Source organism: Schistocerca nitens, chromosome 1 (assembly GCF_023898315.1).
Source record: "Schistocerca nitens isolate TAMUIC-IGC-003100 chromosome 1, iqSchNite1.1, whole genome shotgun sequence".
In the NCBI taxonomy this organism is placed as follows: Eukaryota; Metazoa; Arthropoda; class Insecta; order Orthoptera; family Acrididae; genus Schistocerca; species Schistocerca nitens.
In genome coordinates, this window is record NC_064614.1 from 1,151,614,490 (window position 1) to 1,151,627,824 (window position 13,335).

At 43.0% G+C, this 13,335-nt stretch overlaps 1 protein-coding gene across 1 annotated transcript in view; it reads right to left on the reverse strand.

The window, feature by feature from the left end:
• The window catches only part of LOC126200001 (homeobox protein six1-like), a gene marked incomplete at its 3' end in the record, with an annotated part of 471,023 nt that overhangs the window by 380,982 nt on the left and 76,706 nt on the right, over nucleotides 1–13,335 (reverse strand). The gene's annotated exons all lie outside the window — the stretch shown is intronic.

The window sequence follows — 13,335 nt, forward strand, 5'->3', positions numbered from 1 at the left end:
GCTTGTAAGTTAGTTCCAGGTCCTTTTCGATAAATATTTTTCTTCATTAGCAGCACCTGTACTGGTACGTTTAGTAATTTTAGTCTAGAGTGTAGTGTTATACCCAAACGTGAAGTAGAAGATGAGTTGTACAGAATAGAACAGAACAAGAAAATAGAAACTTTTGAAATTTTGTGTCACATAAGGATGCTGAAAATTACATGGAAAGGTTAGATTACCAGTTAAGTGCAATCTAACCTAAACGAATAGGAAAGAGCTTTGTGGCAAAACCAGATTAAAAGAATGAATAAACTGACGAGACACATCCTGATTCTTGAGCCATCAAGGAAGAGTTCATTTGCTAACGAAGGCAGCTATGTGTGTGTGTGTGGGGGGGGTATATTGTGTGTGTGAGGGGGTGGGGGGGGGAAGGTGGAGGGGTTGAGAGGGTGACGATTATAGAGAAGGCCAAGGTTTAAATAGATAAACCAATTTCAAATGAATTTATGTTCCAAGTAGTTGTGTAGAAATGAATCGATTTGCAAAAGACAAAAGAAAAAAAAGGTTCAAATGGCTCTGAGCACTATGGGACTTAACTTCTGAGGTCATCAGTCCCCTAGAACTTAGAACTAATTAAACCTAACTAACGTAAGGACATCACACAGATCCATGCCCGAGGCACGACTCGAACCTGCGACCGTAGTGGTCGCTCGGCTCCAGACTGCAGCGCATATAACCGCACGGCCACTCCGGCCGGCTGCAAAAGACAGACCGGCTTTGAGAGCTGAATCAGTCTTCGGAACGAACACGATGAAGGCAGCAACAACAATAGTGATTTAAAAAGACACAGTGGAGATACAAAAGTTTTAAAGAAGAGCTGAGCATTTCCTCACGGATCTCTTACTGAGCTCGCGTCACGGGATCTCTTTCCACTACAGTGCCTGACACTGTAACAGACAACTGCGCATCGTGAAAAGATCTACTGTTAAAAAGAGTAGGACGTACGTTGCAACTGGAGTTAGGAAACCTACCACTCCCTTCTACCCTTTCCCATATTTCGCGAAATTAGTATGGCGATAAAATCAGGGAAATGCGAGGCCGCACGGAGGCTTACCGACAATTGTTTTGCCACGCCCCATTCGCGAAGTAAACAGGATTGGGGCAAATGATAGTCTAGTATCCTCTGCCACACACTGCTAGGTTGTGTGAGAGGTGTGGATGTAGATGAGGAGGTTATCTAAAACAATGCGTGTCAAAATGTCATTTGCTACTTAAAATAATAATGGACGACTTCGGGCGTTTCTGCATGTTTATCTGTTTCGGGATTTAGTCCTGTTTATTTTGACATGAATTTAATGTTACGTCTAGGTCTGAGTGTTACTTTAGATGAAGCACACTAACATCTGTTAGCAGTTACTTCTGTCGTGTTTCCACTACACAATTCCAAGAAATTACCTCCTTCATCAAGCAATTTCCATTAACAGTTCACAAATATTAAATTCTGTACATATACTTCCCCTGGGCTGCGTGTAATAGTGTCTATCTGCTTTCTGACAGCTTCATAGGTAGTCCAGAAATTCGAACACTGTCTATCTCCTTTCTGACAGCTTCATAGGTAGACCAGAAATTCGAACACTAAAGGTCAACATATACATCACATTAATATTTAAATGAAGGAACCTGGCGATAGACGTATAATTTTCCAAAACTTCAGTGAAAAAGTAAATCAAGCGGTTAATTACAGATTTTTGTGTAGTTGAAGTGATATATCTTAATCCTGGGTTTGCCTTCATCTATTCTTCACGCATTACTCTTTCTATTTGATATAGCTGCTCTCAATCGTCTTGCCGTCTCACTTCTAATGACATTTATCTGAGCATGGAATCAGCTGAAATTTCTCTGAGGCGTATATCATACATGTTCCTCATATCACCTTTCTACTTCTCACTTCAGTAAAAGGATGCGACTCGTTCTAATATTATGAAGTTTCGTTGATGGTCGGAAAGAATAAAATCAGAAAGACGCTAATCTTAACGCTCCTTCCTTCCACCCGTGCAGCGTTTGCGTGTGAAGACTGATCTTAGGAACTACAGCAGAGATTTTGATACAGTTTTCACGGACGAGTAGACTGATTCCCGAAAAAGCTATTTGTGTATAATTAATTACCGCTACGCCAGACAAGTCGTTTGGCTAGACATGTAGTGCTAACCGTGCGAAGTCGAAGCACGGCGCACATTTCGTACAATTTTTGGCTGTCCAATATAATCACGTGGCGCTTAATAGTGAGATCGAAACAAAGATATCCTTAACGTAGTTCTGGAAGGATTTTTCCAGTGTATTCCAAAATAAATTTAATACAAAATCTCGGCGGGGTTACAAAATAAAACACAGCTTTCTGAGATCAAGTGCTGCAGAACAACGCAACATCTTTATGAACCAAAGATAATATTGCCTGAACGCCACAGTGCTTTATTAGGCGTTTCCTATTGGACCCTTGACATAGCCAGCATCTTGTAGGAGGGAGACACCAAAACAATTCAGAGGCGAGCTGCTACATTTGACACAGGTAGGTTCGAACAACAGGCAGGTGTCACGGGGATGCTTTTGAACTCAAATGGGAATCGTTGGAGGGAAGGCGATATTCTTTACGAGGAACACTATTGAGAAAATTTAGAGAATCGACGTTTCAGGCCGACTGCGGAACGATTATACTGTAGCCAACGTACATTTCACATAAGGATCATGAAAATTAGAAAGGTATGGAACCACATAGATAGTTGTTTTCCCCTCTCTCTGTTTGCGAGTGTAACCGGAAAGGAAATGACTAGCAGTGGTACAGTATACCCTCCTACACATACCATACCCGACTTGCAGAGTATGTATGTAGATATAGATATATAGGTGGCTGTAGCTACAGTTTAACCATGGTGCAGCTCAACATTTTTCACATTAACGGACATTGCTAGATGAGAAATAATTGATAAGCGACAGGCAAAAATCCTAGGGCTGCCCATGTATCGAATACCAGACTCTCATATCCTTTGTCTTGCACTTAAATTCTGAGCCACCAAGCAGGTACTGCATTCACATAAGAAACGAGTAAGTTTTTCGTAGGCAGGTTATCGGTAAGCATGCGACAGCATGCTTACCAGTTTGTTACAAAACGCCGCGCATAAAAACGGGATTCTTCGGTGTTCATATCTCAGGTTCTGTTGATCATAGAAAGGTAGGGCCAAGTATTTTACGCGACCTTGGGCTGGGGATCAGTTGTACAACCAACTGAAGGATCGTCTTAGTGTCACTATTTCACTGTACAGGTCAAAGTATGAATATTACACACTTCCTCTTGCTTAGGGTAATGGAGCAAATCGGTTGGTTCCTTTTGCATTTGATGTGTTCTACGGTGGGACTGATGGGACATAAGAGGCACCACTAGTTCACGGGCGGTTCTTCGGGAAACCCCAAAAACCACAATCGAACCAACGCTTCCAAAACGGCTACGTACAGAAAATGGCTGAAATTTTTGCGACATATTCCAAGGATTCCGATCCCGAATAACCTTGAAAATTTTTTTCGTATTTTTATTCATTCCCTTGATAATGAGGTTCAAATTTCCCTTCTTGTGCACGTAAAATACGAACGGAAAGTCCGGTGTGAGGCTAAAGCGGTATTTATAAAATAACGTAGCACGAAGAAATATGCTGTGGAGTGTTTCCGTCATCATCTGGTAACACCATGTTGTAGCAGTGAAGCACGTGCAAAATGTTTTGGCACGTAAAATCCGATCTGAGTCGTAAAATTAGTTTTGTGTTATTTCAGTTTCACATAAGTGAACAATCTAAATTTTACTGGCCAATATATTCCTTATCAAATGAGTAACATACCTTACTGCACCTGGGAAAAGATGGGAACTAGTGGAAAAATGCTGCTACCGAAGCACAAAGAACGCCAATATCTTCCCGTAGATTTAAAAGACTCTGAGAAGTGGGGTACCATCTGCTTCGTTCTACCTTCCTCAGGGCCTTTAAAAATTTTCCCAAAAATTTTGTCATGCGAATATATGTAATCGCATTTTTTTATACTTGGGGAGAGCCGGCCGCGGTGGTCTAGCGGTTCTGGCGCTGCAGTCCGGAACCGCGGGACTGTTACGGTCGCAGGTTCGAATCCTGCCTCGGGCATGGGTGTGTGTGATGTCCTTAGGTTAGTTAGGTTTAAGTAGTTCTAAGTTCTAGGGGACTTATGACCTAAGATGTTGAGTCCCATAGTGCTCAGAGCCATTTGAACCATTTGAACTTGGGGAGAAGGACACAATGGTAGCGAGAAGGAGATCGAAGAGTAATAAATATTGGAAGACAGTACACCGTGGCAGCGGTATAGAAATAGCGAAGGAGACAATGGCAGTGTCACAGAAAAGGCGTAACATCGTAGATAGTGAGAGAACAGTGCTAGGAAACGAGGGAAGGAGACAGTGGCTGGGGGAGGGTGGGGGTGGGAGAGGAGGAATATGACAATGACAACGAGGATGAGAGAGACAGCGACAGTGAGAAGAAAAAAAATTGTGGTAAGTTCCTATGGGGCCAAAGTGCTGAGGTCATCGTTCCCTAGGCTTACACACTACTTAATCTAAGTTAAACTAACTTACGCTAAGGGCAACACACACCCGAGGGAGGACTCGAACCACCGACAGGGGGAGCCGCGCACAGTGAGAAGAGGTAGCAACAATTGGAAGGAAGGAATAAGATTTAGCAAAAAGGGAGAGCAAGAAGCAGACAGTGACAGTGAGATGAGCCTGTACTAGGACAGAACGAAGGGAATTGTGGATGTGACACAGACGACAAAGACAGTGAGATACAAAGAGTTAATACAACGAGTTTGGCTGAGTGAGTGGGTGAGAAAGAGCAACAGGAAGTGTATGGGCATGGGCGGCTTACAGGGATGAACTAGTATGTGTGAGTGACTTACAGTAAGGGAAGCTTGTGGGAGTTTGAGGGGAGTTACATGTTTAAAAAAGCGCGAATGTGTTCGCATACAGATTTGTTGAAGGTGCTGTGAAAGGTAGAATGAGGCAGCTGGTACCCCACTTTTCATTTGTTGTGCTTCGATAGGAGCATTTCTCTGCTGGTAACCACTGTAGCAAATCAATATGGCAGGAAAACGCGTTAAGTTTTAATGTCTGCAGTAGCCACTTAGTGCAACTTCTGATAGAAGTATATGCCATGAAATTAAACATGATAAATACGAAGCATTCATTTGAAATATTGCACGGAAGCTCCGTTGTATTAAGATTGTGAGTTTTTTTAGACCAAGGAGAGGATAAATCCGAGGAAAATCGACGAGGAAATTGCTTCGCTCTTAAGACCATCTCGCGTGAGAGACAGAAAAAGGAATAATTCGTAATTTCATTATTATGAATACACTAGAGATTGGAACACGGTTGCTGGTGAGCTCCAAAAGAAAACGTTCGTTTATTTACTGTAGCCGGTGGGAAATATGATTCCGAGAGGGGAGTTGTTGATGTATTTTTTCACGGTTTTCACAGCGGCTTTTTTGGCCCCGGGCGGGTCGGCTGCTGCTGCGCGGAGCGTCAAGAGGCCGCTAGAGCCGCCACGGTAGTTTTGGGAGGCGTTTTTTTGGCGCGGGGCTTTCATCCGGCCATCCGGCGCAGCGGCGTCTTCCACGTCCCCCAGCCGAGTGCCGGCCTCCCCTTGTTTGTGAGCGGCGCGTCTCATTCAGTGCGCTGCGCCGGATCCCGCTTTTAGGCGCCGCTTACAATGTGCACAGTGTCAACTCCTCGACAGCGGCGGCGGTAATGTGTTCTGGATATGGACGCCGCGGCAGTCGTAAAAACTCTCCACCTGTCATCTCACAGATTCAGCAGTCGCGCTTCGCTGACATCCAACAGAGAGGGGACTCACAACTGTACCGAATTTAAATACAATTGGGAAACGAATACACTTACACTGACAGAAAAAAAATCGCAACACCAAGAAGGAGTTTTGCAATAAAAACGAAAGTTGGTAGGCGAGTTTCTACATGTGGAATATTAAGTCTATTCAAATTTCTCGGTAGATGCATAACAGTGGCGCTATTAGAGCCATTATGAGGATGAACTCAGTGTGGTGTCACCGCCAGACACCACACTTGCTAGGTGGTAGCCTTTAAATCGGCCGCGGCCCGTTAGTATACGTCGGACCCGCGTATCGCCACTATCAGTGATTGCAGACCGAGCGCCGCCACACGGCAGGTCTAGAGAGACTTCCTAGCATTCGCCCAGTTGTACAACCGACTTTGCTAGCGATGGTTCACAAAATACGCTCTCATTTGCCGAGACGATAGTTTAGCATAGCCTTCAGCTACGTCATTTGCTACGACCTAGCAAGGAGCCATTATCAGTTGCTATAGATATTGATTCATGTACCGTCAAGACCGACGTTCTTCATTAACGGATTAAAGTTAAGTATTCCACCAGCTACGTCCGTTTCTCTAAATTCTAATTTCCTTGTCCTGTTCCAGACCTCACGCCAGCCTGCGTGAGCTAAAACGCGTGCCTTTCGGCCTCCTCTAGTAACCCGGTGTTGGCTCTCCTGCCAACCAAAACACTCAGGTTTCCTTTAAATACACGCTATAAAGGTCGTGGGCATTAGTTACCTTTGAAATCGGAAGTGGTGAGTTGATGTCAGTCTAGAATGCCTTTAAGGCGTCAAAGACGGCATTATCGACATCTCACTGCGTTCGAACGAGGTCGAATAATAGGGCTACGAGAAGATGGATGTTCCTTCTGCGATGCTGCAGGAAGACCTGGCAGGAAAGTAGCCACTGTACACACTTTCTGGCAGCGGTGACCACGGGAATGCGCAGTCGCTAGAGGACCGGGTTCCAGATGGCCACGTGCAACTACCGTTAGGGAAGGCGATGGTGTTCGTAGTATGGTTCTGGCACTTAGTAATGGCCGTCCGCGGTGGTCTCGCGGTTCTAGGCGCGCAGTCAGGAACCGTGCGACTGCTACGGTCGCAGGTTCGAATCCTGCCTCGGGCATGGATGTGTGTGATGTCCTTAGGTTAGTTAGGTTTAAGTATTTCTAAGTTCTAGGGGACTGATGACCACAGCAGTTGAGTCCCATAGTGCTCAGAGCCATTTGAACCATTTGAACTTAGTAATGTATCTGCAGCAGCGATCTGGCAGCAGTTGACACCACAGTAACACAACCAACTGTCACTAATCGCTTACTTCAAGGACAGCTCCAATGCAGACGCCCTGTAACGTGCGTTCCACTGACCACAAACCACCGCCGTTTGCAACTTGTGTGGTGTCAAGCTAGAACTCATTGGAGGACAGGACGGAGGTCTGTTGAGTTTGCTGGTGGAAGCTGTTCCCGCCCCGGTGTCAACGATGGCCTTGTGTTGGTTAGAACGAGGCCAGATGAGGGCCTGAAATCAACATGTCTGCGTACTAGACACGCTGAACCTACACCTGGAGTTTTCGAGGTGATTCTTATTTAGGCTCTTTATTATGGTTTTTCAATTCAGCAAAATTATAAAACGAATAAAAGCTTATGCGGAACAGTTGCTCTCGGAATTGGTGGCAATGTTAAATTACATTTAAATAAATTCGGGCTTCATTTAGGGAGCCTCCACACTTCTCAAAGTGAGCTGTGGCGTGGTCAGGTGGTGGCCGATACGTTTGTGACAGGAAAAGAGGAAGGGAAGTAGTAGAAACGTACACTCCAGTATTCTCACAAGTGGAGCGCTCTAAATTTAAAAAAAATTACTCGGTACCGCACCAATTTTTATTAGCAGAAGTACGAACATGTGGGATATTGAAACAACATTTGTGACTGGATTGAGGATTTCTTGGTAAGAATGACGCAGTGCTTGTCCCGAAAGTAGAATCACCGAGAGAAGTCGAAATAACTTCGGGTGTTCCCCAGATAGTGTACTGGGAACACTGCTGTTCATTTAGTATATAAATGACCAGGCAGACCATGATAATAGTAACCGCAGACTTTTTGCAGAGGCGTTGATATTTGTGATGAGGTACTAGTCAACTGAAAAAAAATCTACATATATATTCAGTTAAAGTTACGCAAATAGCAGTGAAATTTTTATCCACTTCTGTGGATAAAAAGTTTTAACTTGTCGTTTTGAACTCGTTAAAATCATAAGCTTTCGATGAATGTCTCCATCATCATCGTCAGATGCTAAATCTGACAGTCGTGAAACTGACAAGGCTCTCCTTTTATATCCAGAAGACGGCCTCTTGTTGGCTGAATTACGTCACAGAGATGGTTAATGGGAAGGGGGAAGGGGGGGAGGGCAGGAGTGGTGCCTTGTGCGTCCATACTGTTGTCCAGCGTCGCTTGCAGCGTCACGACGTATATTAGGCGCCATCTCTGTAACGTAATCTAGCCAATCAGATGCCGTCCTTTGGGCAAAAAACTGCTAGCTTCGGGAATTTCAAGACAGACTTGTCCTCTGTGACGATGCTGGAGGGAATCATTGAAAGCTTGGGAATTTGGTCGGATTTGGCGCCGCAAATTAACGCAGAACTCTTTGTTTAGGGACTCCATCACGCCGGCCGCGGTGGTCTAGCGATTCTAGGCGCGCAGTCCGGAACCGCGCGACTTCTACGGTCGCAGGTTCGAATCCTGCCTCGGGCATGGGTGTGTGTGATGTCCTTAGGTTAGTTAGGTTTAAGTAGTTCTAAGTTCTAGGGGACTGATGACCACAGATATTAAGTCCCTTAGTGCCCAGAACCATTTGAACCATTTTTGACTCCATCACGTAAACTTTCATAGCAATGGTACTTGTACTTCTTTGTATTGTTCATTGTATTTCAGAAATTTTACTAATAACGCTGTTGTCCATACGTCAGTGGGATATTTATTGTGTGCTCTTTGCATCTAGGTACTTGAATTTCATTCCGCTCAGTATAGTTCCTTCCTTTCGTAATTTGCACAACGTCGACATAGTAACGTTTTGCTTGCACATTCCGTTACCATTTCCGTCATTTATGTGCTGATTGTGGCTCTTTTCGGTAGATGGCAATGTGGCGTTGGTATTGGTCTTTGCTTAGTGACAGCGTGGACGGAGATGCTGTTTTGTCTCTGACAGAGGGTGTGAGCACTCCGGTGGGAAAGAGCGTTGCTTGTGGTCAGGAGGGCAGATGCTGCCCGGCAGTGTCGTGGGCTGGACGCCGAAACTGTAGCGTAGCCAGTCAAGACAAGATCGGAGCGCTAGCTGCACGGTATCTGTTTACGGCTTGTGTTGGTTGTTGCAAGGCGCATATCAGTGCGCTCCGCTCTTATGGAAACCAGTGCGGTTATTACAACAGCAGCTTCCCAAGAATCCTAGGAACAATCCTGGTCCCTGTTTGAATGCGTGAACAAGAAAGGTGAGCTGCTGACTTGAGATAAAAGCAGTAGTAGTGAAACTTGGCGACAGAGAAAGGGAATGACAGTGGCCTGGTTAAGCACTCGATCTGTTTCAAAATCGTTCTAAGTTAATGTATCTGCGATGTGTTAATAAATTGCTCGATCCGAACCAGCAGCTGTATTTCGGGTTGTCTTTGTTCAGAAAAAAGTGCCACTTGGATCACTGACAATTGTTTAAACTATATACTAAATGACTGTTCAGTTTAACTAAAGACAAAGTGTTGGTTTTTTTGAGCCAGCTAGTGGCTGACGTTAATTAACAAGTAATTGCCAAGATTATTATTGCCTTTTTATAAAGCCAGTAAAATATTTTACTCGAGCATTACTTTCTGGAAAGAGTAAATTTTGTCTTGTTGTATTTATTAGAGAGTGTCTTAATTTTCAAGGAAAAATGACTTAAGGTTTGCTGTTTTGCAAAGTCAGCAATGGTACTGTGTTAGTTAGTAATCAGTTTATAGACACTTCTTAAAAACAAACAATATTTTCCTTTTGGGTATTCTATGGGTTTTTTGTTGTAAATGTGTGTTTGGTCGATTAAACGTTTATAAATTTGCTCGCACTTTAGTTATACGTTCGGTTTTGCTATTGATGGTAATGTCCAACATTCTGACATAATGTTGTAGCAGAGTGTTGTTGTGATCCATAGACTTCTTGATTATGCGCCCAGACGCTTCGACTCCCACGCCCTACAAGTCCTTTAGTCATACAACGAACATATCTATTTCGTATTTTGGTGATTCGGTCTCCTGTACGCAGAAAACCATAACTTCCTTCTGCAGTTTCCGACAATCTCTTCCAAACCGGCACAAATAGGAGCAGCAGCCGAATTTAGTTCCTTTGCATAGATCATCTTCGGTACTATGAGGCGCTGTATATTTTTCCGTAAATGCTCGACCAGTTTCGTTACAGAACTACCACTTATTTCTCATTCTAATCATCAATAAATTTAATGACGTTAACAGCAAGCAATCGTGGCTACTCACGAAGGCATTTCCTGCATTTACTTTCTGTGTTTGAATGGCAAGGTAACAGTGTGTACAATCCTTGTGATACAAAACTAGCTCTTTACTCAGAGGAAGTGCTGATTGCTATTGACAAGGGATTTCAAATTGATTCCGTATTTCTACATTTCCAGAAGGCTTTTGACACTATACCTCACAAGCGGCTTGTAGACAAATTGCATGCTTGTGGAACATCGTATGAGTTACGTGACTGGGTTCGCGATTTCCTGTCAGAGAGGTCACAGTTCATAGTAAATGACGGAAGGTCATCGAGTAAAACAGAAGTGTTTTCTGGCGTTCTCCAAGGTAGTGTTACGAGCCCTCTGCTATTCCTATCTATATAGACGATTTAGGAGACAATCTAAGCAGCCGTGTTAGACTGTTTGCAGATGATTCTGTCTTTTATCGTCTAGTAAAGTCATCAACAGATAAAAAAATTGCAAAATGATTTTGAAAATGATATCTGTATTGTGCAAAAATTGGCAATTGAGCCGAAATAATGAAAAGTGTGGGGTCATCCACATGAGTGCTGAAAGAAATGCGTTAAACTCCGGTTACATGATAAATCAGTTAAATCTAAGGGCAGTAAATTCAACTAAATACCTCTGCATTACAATTAAGAACTACTTAAATTGGAAAGAACACATAGAAAATGTTCTGGGGAAGGCTAACCAAAGACTTTGTTCTATTGGCAGAGCACTTACAAGATGCAACAGATCTACTAAAGAGACTGCCTACACTCCGCTTGTCCGTCTTCTTTTGGAATACTGCTGCGCGATGTGGAATCCTTACCAGATAGGATTAACGGAGCACATCGAGAAATTTCGAAGAAGAGCAGCACGTTCGGTATTATCGAGAAATAAGGGAGAGAATACCACTCACATGATACAGGATTTGCGGTGAACATTATTAAAACAAAGTTGTTTTTCGTTGCGGTGAAATCTTCTCACGAAATTTCAATTGCCAACTTACTCCTCTGAATGTGAAAATACTTTGTTGACGCCGACCTACATGTCAGATCCCTTAATCGGGCAGGTAGGTTAGAAAATTTAAAAAGGGAAATGGACAGGTTAAAGTTAGATATAGTGGGAATTAGTGAAGTTCGGTGGCGGGAGGAACAAGACTTTTGGTCAGGTGATTACAGTGTTATAAATACAAAATCAAATAGAGGAAATGCAGGAGTACATTTAATAATGAATAAAAAAATAGGAGTGCGGGTTAAATACTACAAACAGCATAGTGAACGCATTATTGTGGCCAAGATAGACACAAAGCCCATGCCTACTACAGTAGTACAAGTTTATATGCCACCTAGCTCTGCAGATGATGAAGAAATTGATGAAATGTATGACGAGATAAAAGAAATTATTCAGGTAGCGAAGGGAGACGAAAATTTAATAGTCATGGGTGACTGGAATTCGTCAGTAGGAAAAGGGAGAGAAGGAAACATAGTAGGTGAATATGGATTGGGGGGAAGAAATGAAAGAGGAAGCCGCCTTGTAGAATTTTGCACAGAGCACAACTTAATCATAGCTAACACTTGGTTCAAGAATCATAAAAGAAGGTTGTATACCTGGAAGAATCCTGGAGATACTAAAATGTATCAGATAGATTATATAATGGTAAGACAGAGATTTAGGAACCAGGTTTTAAATTGTAAGACATTTCCAGGGACAGATGTGGATTCTGACCACAATCTATTGGTTATGAACTGCAGATTGAAACTGAAGAAACTGCAAAAAGGTGGGAATTTAAGGAGATGGGACCTGAATAAACTGAAAGAACCAGAGGTTGTAGAGAGTTTCAGGGAGAGCATAAGGGAACAATTGACAGGAATGGGGGAAAGAAATACAGTAGAAGAAGAATGGGTAGCTCTGAGGGATGAAGTAGTGAAGGCAGCAGAGGATCAAGTAGGTAAAAAGACGAGGGCTAATAGAAATCCTTGGGTAACAGAAGAAATATTGAATTTAATTGATGAAAGGAGAAAATATAAAAATGCAGTAAATGAAGCAGGCAAAAAGGAATACAAACGTCTCAAAAATGAGATCAACAGGAAGTGCAAAATGGCTAAGCAGGGATGGCTAAAGGACAAATGAAAGGATGTAGAGGCTTGTCTCACTAGGGGTAAGATAGATACTGCCTACAGGAAAATTAAAGAGACCTTTGGAGAGAAGAGAACCACTTGTATGAATATCAAGAGGTCAGATGGCAACCCAGTTCTAAGCAAAGAAGGGAAGGCAGAAAGGTGGAAGGAGTATATAGAGGGTCTATACAAGGGCGATGTACTTGAGGACAATATTATGGAAATGGAAGAGGATGTAGATGAAGATGAAATGGGAGATAAGATACTGCGTGAAGAGTTTGACAGAGCACTGAAAGACCTGAGTCGAAACAAGGCCCCGGGAGTAGACAACATTCCATTAGAACTACTGATGGCCTTGGGAGAGCCAGTGATGACAAAACTCTACCATCTGGTGAGCAAGATGTATGAGACAGGCGAAATACCCTCAGACTTCAAGAAGAATATAATAATTCCAATACCAAAGAAAGCAGGTGTTGACAGATGTGAAAAATACCGAACTATCAGTTTAATAAGCCACAGCTGCAAAATACTAACGCGAATTCTTTACAGACGAATGGAAAAACTGGTAGAAGCGGACCTCGGGGAAGATCAGTTTGGATTCCGTAGAAATGTTGGAACACGTGAGGCAATACTAACCTTACGACTTATCTTAGAAGAAAGATTAAGAAAAGGCAAACCTACGTTTCTAACATTTGTAGACTTAGAGAAAGCTTTTGACAACGTTAACTGGAATACTCTCTTTCAAATTCTGAAGGTGGCAGGGGTAAAATACAGGGAGCGAAAGGCTATTTACAATTTGTACAGAAACCAGATGGCAGTTATAAGAGTCGAGGGGCATGAAA